The sequence below is a fragment of the Chrysemys picta genome, chromosome 6, assembly GCF_011386835.1.
Source record: "Chrysemys picta bellii isolate R12L10 chromosome 6, ASM1138683v2, whole genome shotgun sequence".
In the NCBI taxonomy this organism is placed as follows: Eukaryota; Metazoa; Chordata; order Testudines; family Emydidae; genus Chrysemys; species Chrysemys picta.
Window position 1 is genome coordinate 24,061,626 of NC_088796.1, and position 20,424 is coordinate 24,082,049.

The window sequence follows — 20,424 nt, forward strand, 5'->3', positions numbered from 1 at the left end:
CACTAGCCTTTGTAAACTGAGCTAAGATTTCCCAAGCACTTCAAGCAAAACACACGGTTTAGATTTATTAACTACAGAAAGATAGATTTGTAAGTGATTATAAGTGGTAAGCACAAAAGGTCAGAGATAGTTACCAAAGAAAATAAAAGGTAAGTGCACAGTCTAAATTTTAAACCTTATTAGACTAGGCAGTATTTGGATCAAGCAATTTTTCTCACCCCACTGGATGCTTCAGATAAGTAACAGTTCTTACTACACAGGCTTCCCTTTAGTTCTGGGACCAGTTTCCTCAGTTCAAGTCTTTGTCTTCCCAGCATTCTTGTTGCTTCCACTGTAGGTGGGGGAGGAGAAAGGTCAAAGCATAATGTCACTGTCTCCTATTTTATATCCTCTGTTCATGTGCCTGGAAAACCCTAGCTCAGACATGTCCTGGCGGGCTTGCTGAGACACAGAGTTGAGCAATCCCCCAGTGTGTGATGCTTGTGCAGCCCTCTTACAGCAGTAAATCCCTTGTCTACATCTCCCCTGCTGATTAATGGTCGCTCAATACCCTCCTGGGAGTGGATCACCGCCTTCGTTGTCACTGGGGAACTAGCAGTAGAGACTCTCAAACTTACAACACATTTCAGTAACAACCATACAGCAAAATCACATAACTTCATACATACTAATGATATACTAACATATTTGGACAGAACAATGGGTTGTGTTCAGCAGATCATATCTTACATGGCATTCTTTGTATGAAATATCTCATACTTAAATGACCGGGGTGAATATGAGGGGGTCCAATTGCTGCTTCAAGGTACAGAGTGCCACAGTGACCTGCAAAGGATTTTCTTTTAAACTGGGTTCATGAATTTTTAAAGAGCCTGAAAAGTTGTTTAGGGGGAGGAGTTTTGTATTGGGGGGTGGGGTATTTAGAAATATAAGTAATGTCAAGTTGGATCTTTCATGGTTTGCTGGAGGTCTCAAGGATATGTATTGTGAGTGTGAAAAACAGGTGAGGGTATAGAATCTTTAATAGAGACTTTCCTTAGCTAAAATATTACTTAGTGATTGAAGTTAAATAGCAAAACCAAGCAAAAGAGTTTTAAAATCGTTTTGACCAAAATCTCTTTTCTCTCTCTCTCAATTCCTCAAATGTTCCGCTCTTACTAGGCTAACAATTCATTAGTTTTCCAGCCATCATAGGTCTAGTGTATACTGGGAAATTACATCTTATTGAAACACCTGTTCATTAATATGATGTTCAACACTCCGTGTAGACAAGCACTGTCATGTTTAACATCATGTCAGCTGGTTCTGGTTAAATCTAGAGTTCATTGTAGAGTTAATTACAACCAGCTGACACCATGTGAAACATGATGCCCCTACCTGTATTGAGTGCAAAGTTATGTTTCACATTGTGTTGGTTAACACAGTTAATATACATGTATTCTAACTTTCAGTGTAGACCAGTGGACCCCAAACTTTTGAGGGCTGTGCCCCCTTTGCCCCTGTCTGCGCCCCTCTGCCCCCCTCCCCTGGAGCCAGGGCCAGGCTGCAGGTCTGAGGGGGAGATGCAGACAGGGGTAAGGAGGCTGAGGCTGGGGCCGCAGTTGGGGCTGGGAGCGGGACTGCAGCCAGGGGCCAAGACTGGGGGCGGGAACAGAGCCACAGCCGGGCTGTAGTGGGAGCCGGCAGCTGGCCCGCAGCCAGGTGCAGCTCTGCTCCCGACCTCGCCCCCAGTCTCAGCTCGAAGCCAGAAACAGAGCCACAGTCAGGAGCTGGGACATGGCTGGGGGAGAGACCGGAACAGAGCTGGGGGTTGGGGAGGGCCTGGGTGGCACTCCCTACCTGCCCCCCATGGGTGCTGCTCCGGGCCCCGCTGTGCCCTCCCGGACATTCCTCCATACCCCCCTAAGGGGGTGCATCCCACAGTTTGGGGACTTCTGTTATAGACTAAGCCAGAGAGATTTTCAAGCTTAGTCTCTACTTGAATTTCCAGTTTGAGAGACAAACAAATAACTAAAAAATAACCCAAAAAACTAACACACACGCACAACTTTTCAGCTCTTCTTTCTGGATTAAAAAGTAGCAGAAAAAGCATGGATGCCCAGTTTTCTTCCTGTGCAGGTCATCTTTAACTGACAGAATGGACGAGGCATTGTGGCCATCAGAAGGAAGTGGGCTTCACTGTAAATGGAAGCTTTGTCCTCGTATGTACTCAGTAACAAGAAATGGCTGTGTCACACGGATGCTTTGTCACAGGAGAGCAAAGCAGGGGCAGCCAGGCTCTTGGGCATAGCAACAGCCAGGCTGGATTACCAGGCCATAAGGAGCAGCTGGTTGGATGGCACACAGTTAGTAGTTGCAGCCATGTGGCTGGCCTAGTGGAGGACTCTGTACTGTCTAGCATGAGATAGTGTGATGAATCAGCAAAGAGGTGGCTTGAACAGCACTTCCCAAGACTGCCTAGTATAAAGAGAAGCATTGGGAGTTCTGTTATGGGGTGAACCAACCCTTACTGTGACTGAAGGGATTAATATGAACCCACAGGCCCTGTCAGCCCCTCCCACAACACCTGCAGTCTGCCTCAAGCCTAGAGGGAGGAGTTAAAAGGACTGAACCTGACTCAGATGGGAGTTGACGGGGAAGGACACCAGATGTCTCGCTCTGTCTCAGCAGGTGTCAGGGAGGTGAACTGGACTGCTAGTAAACAGCCTCACTGAAGGAAGGCAGGCAGGCAGACCAGCAACAGGGAGCCGAAGGCAGTTGGAAGGAAAGCTGGAGAGGGAGTGAATTTGCCCAGGCTTCTTCGTGCTGGTGGAGGAGCCTGCAGGAAGATTCCCTCTGCCAAGGGAGTAGAGAAAACTTTCCTGAAGCAGAACCACCTGCCTGGCAGAAAGGGCTAAGAAGCTCAGCAGTAAGCCTGTGGAAGACGCTTAGACTGTATCTACACTACAAGCGCTACAGCGGCAGCGCTGCAGCTATGCTGGTGTAGTGTAGACATTTGCCACTCTGATAGAAGGGGTTTTTCCGTTGCTGTAGTAAATCCAGCCCCTGGCAAGACAGTAGCTAAGTTGACAGAAGAATTCTTCCATCAATGTAGCAGTGTCTACACTGGGGCTTAGGTTGGTTTAGCTACATTTCTCAGAGGTGTGAATGTTTTGCACGCCTGAGCGATGTGGCTAGGTTAACTTAAGTTTTAGTTGTAGATCAGGCCTTAGAGAGAGGCACTGATATACTAGGATGGGGCTGTGGGAAAGACTTAAGTCAAGGTCAGGTAGGAAGTAGCGTAGGGAGATAGCAAGGAGAATGTTGTCAGGCCTTTGTTACTTACTAAAGGATCCCTGGACTGGACCCGGGGGTGAACGAGGGCCTGGGTTCCCCTACTGCCCACTGAGGAAGATGGAGCAGACACACCCAGACAAGGTGTGAAGATTATTGCCATGTATTTCAAGGCCCTGAGCAAAGACAAGATACACAGGTTACAAAAAATTCAACAACCTGCTGTCAAGCCCCATCCTCTTTTAACCCCTCATGAGGCTTGCAGGTTGCCTCTATTTTCTCTCCCAACAAACAGATGTGAGTGCCAGTGGGTTTTTCCAACATGCTTAAGATGGGGCATGCATGCCCTGCACTAGGATTGCAGGGGTTAATTCCTCTCTTTGGGCTGAGGAGGCCACTCCCCCTTAACCCTGCTGGGCATGCACCGGCTGAAGGCCAGGTATAAAAGGGAGCAGCCCCGTTCATTTAGGGTTCACCACCCGAGAGGTAGGATGTATGCTGCAGGACTTCTGAAGGCTCACAACACAGAGGTCAACCAGATAGTAGCAACCCATAACTCCCAGGTGCCACAGAGGGTGGAGAGCCTGGGGGAACCATGAGACCACAAGCTGCAGAGAAGCAGGTAGGAAGTAACTCAGGAAGTTTTTGTGGGTAGGCAGTTGGAGAACTGGAGACTAGCTTGGTGTGTTTCAGCTGGATCCCTAATGAGCTGGTGGCAGGCAACCCTGCCATGGCCCTGGGTTGGGACATGGTGGAGGAGTAGGGCCTGTGTCCCCCTATCCTGGCTGCTGCCCACCATGGGGTGGCGGCCTGCTCAACTGACTCTGGCCATGAGGCCGCACAGCCCTGATTGGGAGGGCTGCTCGACTGACTCTGTCCACTAGACTGCACAGCCCTGATAGAGGGCAGCGGTAGGAACTTTGACTGTTAGACCACCCCATCTTGATGGAGAGGGCGAGTAGATTGATTTTTGGCTGTTACGCCACATTACTTTGAGACCTGGAGGGGTTGTGTAGACTGGACCTCGAGCCTGTAACAAGCTGTGCCCCATCCCAAAAGGGGATGGAGTGTGCATGGCCCGCGACCATGCTTCCTGCAAATCCTGCTCCAAGAAGCAGTATGGTGTGAAATGATATTGCAGTGTTGGCTGATGCTTGATTGTTACTCCCATAGGTTGCACTTCTGGGAAGAAGAGAGCAAAGTCACAGTACTGCATATTGGCTTAGCTGGTGCAGGCACCAATCATTCTGTTTTGATACCAGGGTATTTCTGGCCAATACTGGGCTTGTTCCATTTCCTGACATGCTCCTTCTGTCACTGATAGATTCCTCTCAGTGGACATGAGGACTGAATTCTTTTTTCCAGTCCTCATTTTTCCTTTCTTCTATTTGACCCTAGTGGTTAACCAATATTCAGGGTCTGGCTGGGTTGTTTCCATTAGAAGGAGAAATAGATTATACAAATCAGGTATATTCTTTGGGGACAATCCTGTTTGTTTAAAAAGAATGTACACAAAGTCCTGTTTCCTAGCTCACAATTTCCAAGCCTGGCTTTTCTGGCCAGAACTCCGCCCAAGAAGCTCTCTCGGTTTCTTCCTAGGGCTACACACACACACTGCTTCTCTTGCTGTTTGCTTGCTTTCTGGTTCCTTCCACACACATGAACAACCAGTGTCCCAGCTCCCATATTTTCTGTTATTACAAGGAAACCCCCCCCTTCTCCTGAGTCAGTTCTTGCTCAAGCCTTCCCCTGTGATCTACACCTTGGGCAGAGGTGTCTATTGTTTCGGCTATTGCTAAACAAAGGGATTTGCTCCCTCATTTAGCCTGGAAGGTTGCTAACATGCCGATCAACTTCAGCAAGGTCTGCGATTGTCTATACAGCAAAGATTTGCTTGATGACAGCATCTGACACCCTCTAGCAAAATATAAAAATTTTAATTTTGCTATTCTCTTGAGGGTTTATAACACTCCCAAGTTTTGGAATCTATGCCTGGATCTGGATATCACAAATAACCTCTAACTTTGTAACTGGCAGGATCAAATCCCTGGCTGTGAATGTCTCTGCACTCCAGGGCATTTAAAGCCTGGATCCAGACTGGATTTTTGTGATTTGCCCCATCTCCAGTTCTGACTGTCTGGAAAGTAGAAGAGAAAAAGAAGGAAAGAACCTCATGTGACAGATGTTAGTCACATTGATTAATGCTCTAATAAATGAGCATGATAGAATAGCTGCTATCGCTGAAAACTCTTCATCCTAACTCCTGCTCCCAGTATTATAGTTTCATTTTTAGTCTGTTGATTAATGCTACTACTTAAATGCAGTTTGACTTTTCTTTCCCCAGTTCATGTAATCTCAAACCGCTTCTCAAATTTTCAATGCCCTTAATAAATAATTCTCGCTTTTGGCCTTCAAAAAACCCAAAGGGCTTTGCAAACACCACTAAAATGCAACCATCTCTAGGGCTAGGGTCTGTAATGCACTACTACAGCGTTTCTCAAATGTGGGCACACGCAGCCACCAGGCCTTTTTGTGCAGCCACAACAGCCTTTTAGGCAGTGATTGGGGGTAGCTAAGCATCGTCCCCTTCCTCTCCCTCCCTGTTGCTCCTGGATGTGCTGCCCTGCACCACCTCTGGAGGCAGGTGGGGCACAACGCTGCAGGAGCAAGGTGAGTTCTCAACCCACCTTGGGGAAGTGGGTGGTGGAGTTTGGGCTTCAGCCCTGGTGTGGTTGGGTGGCAGGACTTCAGGAGCCTGGCCGTAGGCTCTGGGCACCAATCTCTGGCTGTGGCTGCGCAGCAGTAGTTGCTGAACCCCAGCTCTGGCCATGTAGACCCAGACTCCGGCCCCCTACTCCAGCTGCTCAGTGGTGGGCACTGGCCCCCAGCTCTGGTCTCGGTGGACTTCTGGCCCCTGGCTCCAGACTGCAACTGAGCAGCAGTAGGCGCTGACCCTCAGCTCCAGCCACACAGCAGCAGGCACTGAGTGCCATCCCTGGCCCTGGCTGCATAGCAGCGAGAACCAGCTCCAACCGTGTGGCTGCAGACGCTGACCCCCAGCTATGCAGCCCTGGGCCTCAGCTCTGGACTGGCTCTGGGTGCTAACCCCTGGCTCTGGCCACATGGCATCCGGGTGTGCGTTCTCACACACACACCCCCACCCCCATCGCCTTTGCTGTCTCCCCCTCCAACCACCCCATCCAGGCCTTAATTTGTCCTGGGGCTTTCTGAGACAAGTGATATTAACAAATATTCAAGTATCACTTATCACAGCCTCCCAGCTAGCTACTAAGTGTGCTGTGAAAAGTGATGTTAACAAATATCACTTTTCACAGCATTATTTTTAGAGTCTGCAAAAAAACCCTACATAAATAAATTAGAATGATTTGAATGTGTATATGTGCGTATTTATTTTTCCTAAAGTTAAGTATTTTAGGAAACAGTGTCAATGTGGCCACTTGCAGGAGTTGTTGGCTGCACACTGAGGCCACCAAAAAATAAATTTGTTGAGAACCCCTGCACTAGAACATATCCTAATGCACAACAAACTGGAAAATTCAGCTAAGAAAACGAGCAAACTTCAAAAAGTGCCATGGGATCTTGTATGCAAGTAGAACAGAGAGGTTTTCAAGGTTTCCTTCAAAAGATCTACATAAAGTACATTGAATGCAATTCAGTTTATCTGCCTAAGAAAAATGAATGTTTGGTTAAAGCTGCTGAGATTTGAACATAAGTGTCAGCAAGCCTGGTCTTTCAAACAGAGGCTTAGTTTAGAAAGCCACTTTCACCTGCAACTCCTCTTGTCATGATTTTCCATGCTCTTCCTATTTTCTCTCTCCCTTGTTTTTTTCATCTGTCTGTCCCACAAGATGCTTTATAGCTTATGTTTTCTTTATTGATTCGTGTTTACGAGACTAAAACATCCTCTCAAAGAACAGCTACTGAAAAGATGTTTATCTGTCAGCTAACCTTGCTCTGGTTTCTTCTAGTTATTAGGAACATTGGGTAGGGGTTACAAGCCATGGGTTTCAATAAGATGGGATTATTTATCACAGGAGAAAACATTTTGATCTCACTTTCACTTGCTTTATACCCAGTCAGTTATGCTTTCTGAAGCCATGACAAACATGGTTTGCTCCAGCCTCACGTGAAATAGTCATATTCAGCTGTTACTGATCGTCATTGTGAACATGTATATTTTCTAGAGTAGACAAGCCCCCAAATGGGCCAAAGCTATTTCATCTACCAAGCCCCTGGAGAGGACTTCATAGCTGGTCATATAGCTGAAAATATAATAAAGAGCCTGGTTCAAAGCTGCACGGAGATGAGACTAGGACAAAACAGCTGTTGCCCAAGGCTGATTTTAATATAGTGCAGAAATGATAGAGTTCACTTCAGAAAGCTGTCTGACTGCAAAGCAGCCCAGTGATGGGACCTCATTTAACGGAGAGCCTCCTCTGAGAAGAGTGAGAGTTAAAGATCAGCAAAGCAACAGTGACTGATCTATTGCTTTGAGGCAGTTGCATTTGCTAATCAAGGGCTGGTTTCTTAGGAAGGAAGGGAACATGCAGACCTAATGAAAGGTTGCTACATTTTTTTATTGCAGAAATTGAAGTCCCACTGATGACACTCCAGGGATAAAAATAGTTGCATTAGGCAGCTGAGGGAATCCCACAGAGGGGGGAAATTACAGAAAGAAAGATGGTGATGTAAGGGCAGGATGCCATAGGCAAACCAAACATCATTGTTACAGGGGTTGCTCCTCAGGAAGCCTACATATTAATGAGATCAGAGGTTCTCAAATTGTGGGCCAGGGAGGACTTGGTGATGGTATGCAGAATGCTGGTTGGTCAGATAATACCAATCCTCCTTTGTTATCTGCTGCTAGATCACATTAAGCAATTCTTGTAATTGCCACAGTCCCAAATGGAGGGTGGAGATGGTGTTCACACATCAGTCCCTCTGTTAACATGCAGTCCATGCTGTGAAAAAGCTTGAGAAACCCTGAGCTAACCTTGGGTTAGCAAAGCTCCTGAACAGACCTCTCCTGCTGTCTCAAGGTTTGGTACTGAAAAATGGGGCATTAGCGGTTATTTCTTGGGAATAATTAATCCCCGTTCCAGAAGAACCACACCACCATCCACATCATCACAAATGCACATTGAGTTTAGAGTTTGCTAAATATTTGTTCCTCCCCTTCAAAAGCCTCCTTCCTTCCCTTTCCAGTATCCATCCCACCAAAATATATATATATATATATATTATATATAAATAAAATCAAAAAGCCTCATAGGGCTTCTCCCCAGAGGTCTGGCTCCTACCCTTGTGTCAGGGCCAGCCATAAAAGCTTGCTCTACCCCATGTCATCCAGATACCTCCACTTTCTAGTGCCCAGAGAGTGACTGCAAAGTTCTTCTCTCTGCCTGCAGCCCCTCAATCTCCTGCCCAAATGACCCTTTGGTTTTATTATCACAGCCTATTGGGCTGCACTTTCTCCTGGCTCAGGACAACACACCTCTAGCCCCAGGCTTCCTCCTGCCTCAGGACCCTCTAGTTCTGACTCCAAGCTTCAGGTTTCTCTCAGTGTTTAGCCAAAGACAGGAAACACCCTGCTGGACTTCTCCTGGGTCTCATCCATGGCCATCCTCCCACTGCTGCTGCTTTAGGAAGACCCATTCCCTCCCCAGCTGGGTTTGATCACCAATGATGTCTAACACCCCACCCACAAGCCTAACTGGGCTTAGGGTGTTACCCCATGGTTAACTAGGGTGAGGTTTATACACCCCCATTATACATGGGATGTGCGCCAGGGTCTAGTTACAATCACAGGCAAGTTCATCACCAGTGAAGACACAGTGACTTTGGTAGAGTTTCCAATTGGCTGTCCATGCCCAGCTCAGCTAACCTAGGTCTTCAGACATGAGTGCTGATCACCTAAGTTAACTCTGCAGGGAAGATATACCCTTAGAGCAATTTACATAAGGGGAAACCTCATTCTCCCAATCTGTTCATTAAGTACATGGTCACTATTAGCATTTGCCCAAATCCTTGTTTGTTATAATGGGACTATTATAGCATTCCTCCCTTATTTCCAAAGGGAAATGTGAAAGGAGACAAGACAGTAGCCACACTTTGATGCCACACTGATGCCTCAGGTAGAACTTTTGTCAATTTTATTCATAAGAAACATGGTGTTTTAGACAAGCAGTCATGCAGATTTAAAAGCATCACCTACCAGAGAAAAGTAGCTGTTAAAAACAGCATCATGTCTAACTTCCATGCTCTGTTATCTTCTCATGCTGTCTGGATTATCCGAGAAGGTAGTGACACTCAATGGGATTTATGCTGCTAAGTTACAACTGTTTTTGACAGTTTTACTCCTACCTAGTAAACACACATACAGTGTGTTTTCAGTGGGCCAGCCAGTCTCTGCTTGTGTGGGATGGTGACATGCTAAATACTGTGCATTCAAGCAATGAAAGTTTTAAAAAGGAGTTACATGCCTATCTGCAACTTTCCAAGGCTATAGGTTTTCACACAGATATCATCCTAGCTTTACCGTATCTGTTCTTAGGAGTCACTGTTCTTAGGAGTCACTTCCTCCAGGGCTTATATAACCATTGTTCTCAGTGAGATTTCTTTTTTTAAACCCTGTGTTTTTAATCCTTTTCAGTCAGTCATTCTCAGTTCAACATGTGTGATTCCAGTGTCAGTGCCCCTGCTGTCAGTTATATTCTAATTAAATGGAGCCAGTGGATACTTCATGCTGTGGTTCATTTACAGCAGCCTGGGGTCCACTGGTGCTGCTGCTGCTGGAACAGTGTGTCCAATTCTGGTGCCCACAATTCAAGAAGAATGTTGATAAATTGGAAAGGATTCAGAGAAGAGCCAAGGGACTAATGAAAGGATTGGAAAACATGCTTTATAGTGATAAGCTAAATAGACTCAAGGAGCTCAACCTAACAAAGAGAAGGTTAAGGGTTGACTTGACTGCAGTCTATAGGTACCCACACGGGGAACAAATATTTCACAATGGGCTCTTCAGTCTAGCAGAGAAAGGAATAACAGGATCCAATGACTGGAAGCTGAAGCTAGACAAATTCAGACTGGTAATAAGGCACAGTTTAACAGTGAGAGTAATTAATCATTGGAACAATTTGCCCAGGGTTGTGGTGGATTTTCCATCACTGACACAGTTTGTAACACAAGACTGGATGTTCTGGAATTATTTTGAGGAGGTTCCATAGCCTGTGTTATACAGGAGGTCAGACTAGATGATCATAGTGGTCCTTTCTGGCCTTAGAATCGATGAAGTCTATGAGAACTCAGCTGCTCAACTTTTCCCATCCTGGCATCTTGTGAGGCAAATGGGGATGTCTCCCACTGTGAGTGCTGCAACGCTGTGAATGTTGGTCTGCTGCAAACAAAAAGGGTCCCCTTATTGTGACTTTACCCTGGGTGGGGCAGGATCCTCTCTTAGCCTCTACCAGGCTTGCTGGCTCCCTGATCTGGAGTCCTGGAGGTTTTGGCAGATTCTCAGTAGCAAGATCTCTGCCACTCAAGACACTGGTCTCTGCAGGGCTGGAACTGCTTGATCCATGCATGGGTCCCATAACAGCTCAGACTCCCTTTGTGGGAAGTGGGAGTTTGCCAGAGACTCCCTGAGCTGTTCTGGTTCCCTTGGCTCCCAAGCTCAAAAACCCCAAACTTAGGGTTACCATATTTCAGCAAGCAAAAAAGAGGACGGGAGGAGCCCCGCCCTAGCCCCGCCCCTGCCCCTCCCACTTCCTGCCCCCCCAGAACCCCCAACCCTCCCCCCGTTCCTTGTCCCCTGACTGCCCCCTCCTGGGACCCCTGCCCCTAACGGCCCCCCCAGGACTCCACCCCCTATCTAAGCCTCCCTGCCTCTTGTCCCCTGACTGCCCCAACCCTTATCCACACCCCCACCCCCAGACAGACCCCTGGGACTCCCACGCCCCATCCAACCACTCCCCACCCCCTGACAGCCCCCCCCCAGAACTCCCAACCCATCTAAACCCCTCTGCTCCCTGTCCCCTGACTGCTCCGAGCCCTCTCCCCACTCCTGCTCCCTGACAGCTCCCCCCCAGAACTCCCAGCCCCCCACCCCCCCACTCCTTGTCCCCTGACTGCCTCCTCCTGGGACCCCTGCTCCCCCAACTGCCCTCCAGAACCCCACCCCCTACCTAAGCCTCCCTGTTCCTTATCCCCTAACTGCCCCTTCCTAAGACCCCCCCCCAACTGCCCCCCAGGACCCTACCCCCTACCTGTACCCTGACTGCCCAAAACTTTCTCCACTCCCCCCAAAAAGCCTCCCCCCCCTGAACTCCCGACCCCCCCCCCCCATTTCTTGACTGCCCCCTCCAGAACCTTCCTGCCCCCTGGCCCCCTTACCCTGCTGCTCAGAACATGGTGTTGGGCTCTGTGCGAGCCGGACATGTGGCTGCGCTCCCCAGCACAACACACAACCCGGTCCCTGGCCCTGCACAGTGCTGCCAGAGCGGGACACTGGGCTGCCGGGGAGGAGCTGCCGGCTCAGAATGCAGGGAGGAAGGGGGGGGGGAGGAGCTCCTCTACAGCTGCTCCAGAGTCCAGCCCGTGACTTTCCTGCAGCCCTCCCAGCCGCTCGCTCTGCTCTGCCGGGGGAGGGGGGAAATCCCGGACATTTTGAGTGATTTACAAATTCCCCCCGGACGCTATTTTTACCACAAAAAGGAGGACATGTCCGGGAAAATCCGGACGAATGGTAACCCTACCCAAACTGAAAACTAGAACCTGTCTCTTCATCTAAGTCAAGCCGCCCCCTGCCCCTAAGAGGGTGAGCAACCCTGGCTCATCTTTTGCCCAGTAAACTGCTTGTCCAGATCATCCCATGCAGAAGTTTCCCTACTTAGCCTTAGCAGGAGTTTCCAGGCCTTTCTGGCTGACTCCAAACACGCTGGGAAAGGCCTTGGAGGACTCCGATAGCTGCTACAGTTGTTGTCCCTTGCGTAAGACCCCCTGGAGGCCAAGTGTGGCACTACAGGAGCTGGCAAACTCCAAGTGGGGGATACAAACACTCTGGCTAGAAGGTTACAACATAACACAACTGTAGGTCTTAGAATTCAGAACGATAACCACACAGGAACCCAATCAAAGGGACAGAGAAACAGGCTACTACCTATGGCAGAGAGGCACAACACACACACACACCACTTTGCTTTAAGATGGGGCTCTTCCCAAACTGGCTCTGCTTGCATGATTTGCTAGAGCCCTCTCCTCTAAGCAGGACCTGGGAACCTCTCGGCTCTTAAAGTGATACCTTTCTATTCCAACAGTCTTCAATACAGTCAGAACCCAGAGGAGAGGCCAGATGGAGGCACACCACTCAGGAAATTCAATGCACTTCATAGCGCAGATTCCCACAGGATGAAGGGGTAAAGAAGAAGCAGGCATGGTGGACTTTTTCTATACAACCCCATAGAAGCAGCATGTGTAACCCACTCAGTGTGATGCTCCATCCTCTTCTAGTGATGGTTGGGCTAAAGATGGAGCTGGGTCTTTTAGCTCAGGCAGTGAAGGCTCATGTGTTAAGATCCAAAGGAACCCTGCTGACAACCTGCACAGGGATGTGGTGTCACACATACTTCTCCCTACCAGTATGCTTTCCTTGGGAGCCTTGCTACCCCGGGTCTACTGTACACACCTGACTAATGCTTCCCTCTCCACATAGGCTACAGAGCTACAGTCAGTGATAATAATTCATCTTGCACTAGTCAGCTGGGAGGACACAAGCAGCCCATTATGTGAATTGCACCCAGGAATGATGCAGATTCAGCCCATCTCCTGAGCAGCTTCGCTTAGCAAGGGTCCATTGGAGTCCTAGCTGAAATTTAAACCTGCCCTCCCCTATCAGAGGGCAGTGCAATATTTCCCCAGGAGGTGAGTCCCCCCTCAGACAAAGTTGCCCCGTGGGAATAGAGGGTTGCAAACTGCACTCCCCCACACCACCAGAGTAGGAACAGGCCCAAGCATACTGCTTGGAAAATGTCCTAGCTTATCTTTCTGGTATATGTAGCTCTAGACTTAGCTGAGCTAAGCATGTAACTTGTGCAGTGGCTGGGGATAAAGGATAGCAGGCTACAGCAAAGACAAAAAGTTCATACAATACAAAAAAATTTCTGAAAGCCAGATAAAGGATGCAGCAGCTTTTCTTGGTCTTGAATATAAAACACACTCCACTAGATGGCAGTCCTATGTCTAGAATAACACAAGGCTGCTGCAAAATTCATTTGGATTAGCCTCCGTTGAAGCATAAATAATCTGTAAAGGCATATGCTAGTTATGATTTCAACATTACCTCAGTGTTTAGACTGGTTAATATTTCCTTGAGGTAGTAATGGATAATTGTCCAATAAATATGAAATCATATTGGAGCATGATGTAGGTTTTATAGCTAAAACTGTTGTACTTTGCTCTTTGCATTCCTAATACTACCCACCACTAACACTTTTAGATGCATTTGATCCTTTTTCCTCAGGAATTTGAGGCCTTTCATCTGTAGACATGATCATCAGCCAATTAATCTTCTACCAAAGGGAAATTATACCTACAGAATTCTAATAAAGGTTCAAAACATTAGGCCAAATCTTGTTTTCATTTACAAATGTGCAACTCTATAGACTGAGTGTTAATGAAAGCAGAATTTTGTACCTTGTTTCAAAAAACCAATGCACCTGATTCACCAATGACTCACTTTGTGTCGCCTTTTATACCCATGAAAAGAGCAAAACACTAGTCAGAGTAATTTCTACCCCTTTGCCATATATAAATAACCATACAAAGTGCAAGAAAGGCTCAGTGACTTCAGTAAAGTAACTTGGCCCAAATGTTTTTTTGCTTAGTTCATCTATTGTCTGTTCTTTACCTGAACTCAATAACTAAGGGCATGTCTACATTGCAAATGGAGACCAGCAGACAGTCACCAAGCCAGGGTCAACTGACTCTGGCTCACGCTTTGGGACTAAAAAGACCAGTGTACATATGGCTGGAGCCTGGGCTCTGAGACCCACTCCCCTCACCAGGTTCCTGAGCCGGGCACAGCCCAAGCCCAGATAGCTACACTGCTATTTTTAGCCCAAAAGCATGAGCCAGAATCAGTCGACCTGGGCCCTGAGACTTGCTGCCTCAGTGTTTTTTTGGTCTTGTTTTCCCCAGTGTAAACATGCCCTAACAATGATATCAAAAACAGGATTATGTCTTCAAATGATTAGTCCAATAGGACACATGAAAGCCTAAAGAATGTCTACTTAAACCAATGTCACGAGTGGGAAGACAGAGGAAACATGATACACCAGTAGATCTATGAAAAGTGAGCTATTCAAAATGCTTAGTGCTTTTGAAAGTCTCACCCAAAATGTTTTCTAAAGTTTCCATTGCAGCTTCAGACTAAGCAGCCCACAGACTTAAGTTACCAGAATCATCCCCCACCAGACCTGAAACATCATAGAATCATAGAATATCAGGGTTGAAAGGGACCTCAGGAGGTCATCGAGTCCAACCCCCTGCTCAAAGCAGGATCAATCCCCAGACAGATTTTTACCTAGGGTGACCAGACGTCCCGATTTTATCGGGACAGTCCCGATATTTCCTTCTTTGTCCCGCGTCCCGACCGATGTTCGGTCGCGACACTGGACAAAAAAGCAATTTTGCCCTCCGCTCCGGCGCTCACGCCCCCCCACACCCCGACTCCGCCCCCTCCTTCCCCCATTGGATCTCTCCATGGAGGGAGGAGGTTAGGAGGAGGGTCGGGCAACTACCAGGAGCATGGGAGGGGAAGGGAAAGTTGCCGCGGCTGCCGGGGGCTAGCTGGGCATGGCCCGGGCTGCGTGCAGGCAGCAGCCGGGGCTGGCTCTGGCCCGGGTGGGCAGCGTGGGCCGCCGGAGACACGCGGCGAAGAGGGGCTGCGGGGGCGAGACTTGTCCCAGGCAGGGAGGCCGGCGGACAGGGGCGAGGGGCCAGCCGGGGTCCCCATAAACTTCCCCGCCGCTGCCAGGGAGCCCCACGCCTCTCTTGCTCAGCTGCGCTCCAGCGGCTCGCCCCGCCGGGAAGGAGCCGCTGGAGCGCAGCCGAGCGGGAGAGGCGCGGGGCTCCCTGCCGGCGGCGGGACGCGCCGCATGTGCCTACGGCGGGCTGGGGGGCGGGAGGCTCTGCGGGGCTGGGAAAAGCCCTGGCTCCTGCCCGTTGCCCAGCCTGGAGCCCCGGGGAGCCCCTCAGGCGACCGGCCGCTGCTGTGGCTCGGCTGTGCCAGCCCTGGCCCCTTGCACGCCCGCGCCGCGCTGCCCCCGGGGTCCCCGGCTTACATGCACTGCCGCTGCCCCGCGGCCAGCCCCGGACATTGCTTCTTATCGGTGTCCCCCCCCCCCCATGCCCTCTTTATCCCCAGCCCCTTCTGCATCGGGGCCAGCTTTTGCCCTGGGGTGGGCAGCACGTGCGCCCGGCACGGCTGGGGCCTGCTAATGCCCCCCGCCCCTGCGAAACTGCTTTTTTTTTATTTTTTGCTCCGCCGCTATTTTTTTTTTTGCTCCGCCCCCCCCCCGCCCCTCCCCGCGTCCCGATATTTCATCCCTGTGATCTGGTCACCCTATTTTTACCCCAGTTCCCTAAATGGCCCCCATCTGAATTATTTATCTGGAACATAAGAGGCCCCAAAAGTTGCATTTCCAAAGCCAAGTCCCAGCTCTAACAGAAAGCTGTGTAGTAAGTACAGTGTATCATGTTCAGACATGCTGTGAGCCAAGACAAAAATGAATATGCTTATGTCTCCACCCACAAAGGGCATTAACAAAAAGACATTTACATGAGGAACTGAAAATAAACAATTAGCTGCAAAGCTATATTCATTCATAAGAAGTGTTGAAAATAAGCCAGAACGGGTAGGTGTGGAATTCTGGGATCAGCCTTGATGGCATAACATTCCTTCACTGACTAACATACAACAAAAATGTGATTGTTCCAGCAGCTACTTCCCCATCCTACTGGTGAGTGTCTCACCAGGCAACTCTAATATGCATGTCTATAATTAAAATATGGCCAATTTAAAGAGATCATGGGTTAAATTTTGGAGTCTTTACTCCTGACTCAGGCAAACCGCCCACTGAAGGTTTAAGTCTTGACTAAGGAGTTATGACTTGACCTCATATTTGCATGGCCAGTTTGGGAGATACCTCCCCGCTCCAGGACAGAGATGGGGTGGCATGAAAGCTTCCCATGGTTAATGATTAAGGCTACAAATACGCCACCAGCAGAAGTCACGGAATCTGTGACTAAGAGAGACCTCCAGGGCATTGGGGCCTGTCACAGTGCGGGGACTCACCACTGCGGCGTCTCCTGCTGGTCTCTCAGGAAATTAGCTTCCAGCCTCCGGAGCGCCCTCTGTCGGCCCGTGTCTCACAACCGCTGGACCCTCCCGGACCCCGGTGCCCCTTTCCACTGGGGTGCTGCCCCCTGGCAGTAACCTCACAGTCTCTGGGTCTCCTCCTTCCAGGGGAACCCCCACCCTCTATCCCCACCTTGCTTCAGTATATGGCTGCTGCCCAGTCCCCATCTAGCCCCCATTCACTGGGGCAGACTGCAGTATATAAGCCACTCATCACAGGCAAGGGGGGTTTGGACCTGCTGCCTCTGCCTACCCTTGGGCTGCCCCCTGCAACCCCAGTACCTATTTGGTCTTAGACTAGGCTGGCAGCCTGGGGGGTTTCTAGGCCGGAACTCCCCAGCTCCTCTGGCCTTCCCCAGCCCTGCTCCACCTCAGGTTCCTTGGTATGCTCCCCAGCAGCCAGGCCCTCCCTCTCCAAAGAGCAGGAGAGAGAGAGAGTCTGTCTGTCTGCTCCTAGCCCACTGCCCTCTTATAAGGGCGTGGCCACAGCTGAGGCTGCTTCCCCAATCAGCCTGGACTACTTGCCTCTAGCCACAGCCCTCTCCTGGGCTGTTTTAAGCCCTTTATGACAGGAGCAGGTGACCACCCTGCTACAGGGCCCCACAACAGCACAGCCACTGCCAGCAGTGGGGGGACCCTCCTGCAGCAGCCCAGCCGCTGCCACAGTGGGGGACCCCTGCAGCTCCCAGCCCTGCAGGGCGGCAGGAGATTTCCCCCTCCCTCCAAGCTCCCCAGTCCCCTCAGGCAGCAGGGGAATCCCCCAGAGTCTGCCTGAAATGTAATTAATCATGAATAAGCATTTTGCACAGCTCTAATAAAGCCTGATCCTGGTGGTGTTGAATTTAAAAAAAATTCTTAGGGCAAGATTTTCAAAAATTTAAGTCAGTGGGAGATGCTGGGTGTTCAGCATGTTTGAAAATCAGGCAACTTATTTATGTGCCTAAATAGTGGAATTTGGACCCTAACTGTAGGTACCACATTTTGAAAATCTTGGCCCTATTAACTAAAATGGGAACACGAGCATGGAACCAGTCTTCTGAACATGCCTTTCTTTACACCATTTAGTCAAACACACAATACAGCATTTCCAGTTTGTCTCATGGCCTTTTCATCTCTTTTCAAGACCAAGCTTTGGTTATTTGTAACTTTATTATATACAAGCTGTGACACGGTCTATCAGGCCACCTCAGCCTCCTGCTGGAGGTGCTGCCACCCTGACAGCCTCTGCTTAAGAGAAACCCACTCAGGCCAGGTTAACCAACAAAATGTAGTCCTCCAGAGACCTAGAAGTGCCAGGAGGTGGCGTGAACCAATAAAGAGCCAGCAGGTCAATTAAGGACACTTACCTGGTTCAGCACTTCCTCTGAGAACAGTACTGGGTGAGATCGGGTCAGAGGAGAAGCTTGTCAGTGTTAACTCAGAACCCCTGGGACAGTTCAGGACTGGTAGGTTTGCCAACCCTCCAGGAGAAGCTCCAGGAATTAAAGATTAATCTTTAATTAAAGATTATGTCATGCGATTAAACCTCCAGGAATATGTCCAACCAAAATTGGCAACTCTAGGTCCTGGGCTTAAAGCCCTGCAACCAAGTACCTGCTTTCTTGTTTGTTTAAAGGCACGGACAACCAGATTCTGAGTTGATTCTTGTTTAATTGTGTGATGACTGTACACTGAGCTTATGGCACAGGTTGCAACAGCAAAGTGTGGAACGGTTTACAAAAGCCAAACTAATTATTATTATTATTTTATTAATTTCCACATAAAGCAAAACAAATGAATTGTGTTTACAACAGTTATTTTTCTTTTAAAATGGAAAACATTATTTTCACCAGTGAAGTTTTCCTTAGCAAAAAATAAAATTACATATCATGGTGGCCAGCTAGAAGCATAAATTTTGTTTGCTCTGACACCTTTTGGAAGGGCTGCATTTTTTCCACATGATCAGAACCCACACGGGTGAGAATTCAGAGAGAAAGGGAAAGGGGTGTTAAAAAAAAAATGCTGGGAGGGAAATGCTGCAACTGTTTTGCTAAGCTACGATGATCTGCCAAATTAGCATATTTTCATTTGTTCCCCATTTCTTTCTTATATTTTGTGGAGAAAATACTCTGAATGAGTTTTTGATTTGTTTTTGTGAGGAATGAGGGGGAGAGAAGGTAACCAGTAAGATGTGGTAGAGTGAAGTGTGATAGTGGGGGGGGGGCTATTTGTATCATTCATTCTCATTTTGGAGAGGTACTTCAAAAGTAATACATGGAAAATGGCAAAGGAGAACCAGATGGCTCAGGAGATCACCATGGGGATAATCCAGTTAAATGGTGACTAAGGAGAGAGACAACAATGAGATTCAATAACGCCCTTAAACTGTAAGGGGCCTCCCAAGTACGGTGATAGCTCAGAAAACGTTGCACTGTGTTGCGTGGTGAAAAAAAATGTAGAGTTGTGTATCCACATACTGGTGGCACTGCAGCCAAAACAACCTCACTCTCCATCAGCAGCCTCACCTCTGCACTGAGCAGAATGACCAAATAAATCCTTGAAAAAAAAAACCTTGGGCTAAGGGAACAGTTACCTAGCACCACTTTCTGGGACTACTCTAGAAGGTAGGAATGGAATCTCCCAGTGAGAGCCTGTCTATCCCTTCTAGGATCTGCAGACACTCAACTCAACAGCACCTCCAAGTGAATGCTATCAAAGTCTAGAGCTGCTCAGAAAAATTGGGGTCAAAGGGAGGGTGATCAGATAGCAAGTGTGAACAAATGGAATATGGGATGGTGAGTTATAGGCGCCTATATAAGACATATATAGGTGAAAAGATAGGAAAGATAAGACAAATCCCCGAATATCAGGACTGTCCCTATAAAATCAGGACATCTGGTCACCTTAGGCAAGGGAGGGGTTCCCTGTAGAAAATGTTGTCAAAAACAACAACAACAATCATGTTCATTGACATTTTCCATGGAAAAACTTGACTTTTTGGCACAACTTCCACCACCACTAGCAGCAGCAAGGAGGGAGGCCCCTGGTTGTCTGGGATCTCCTTGCCACTGGGTCAGGGTTTTCCTCCTGTCAAGTCTCATGTAGTCACCACCTGCGCACTGGTTTCCCCATGTTAAGACTTTATACGCAGGCCTCTGCCAAAGGGCTCACACCCACACAAAGCCCTGTGGTGAAGGATGAGTGGCGGTGAGGATAGGAGCAGTGATCTCTGGGAGTCTTTAGTCACAAATCTGCATGCAGGCGGCAGCCGTGTGACAATCGGCTTGTGCTCGGAGGAGACAGACGTGCATTTCGGCAGCAGCGGCTGTGGCTGAGCAGGGCCTTTTTAGGATCCCCTCTGTCACCCCAAATGGGGAGGGGGCTAGAAAAAGTGCCCCAAACGTAGGCTGTCTCACACTCTTCCGATTGGATGGCTGCATCCAGTGGGATCACTTAACTCTGCGGCTGAAACAAGAGATATAAGACAATGAATTTAGCCACCTGGAATGTCCGCACCCTTATGGACTCTCAGCACAGTGAACGCCCAGAAAGAAGAACTGCCATAATTGCCAGAGAACTGGCAAGACTCAACATTGACATTGCAGCTCTTAGTGAAACCCGCCGGGCTACTGAGGGCCAATTAAAAGAGGATCGAGGTGGCTACACCTTCTTTTGGAAAGGAAAGCCCCCTGAAAAGAGACACATTCACGGGATTGGCTTGGCCCTCGAAAATAAGA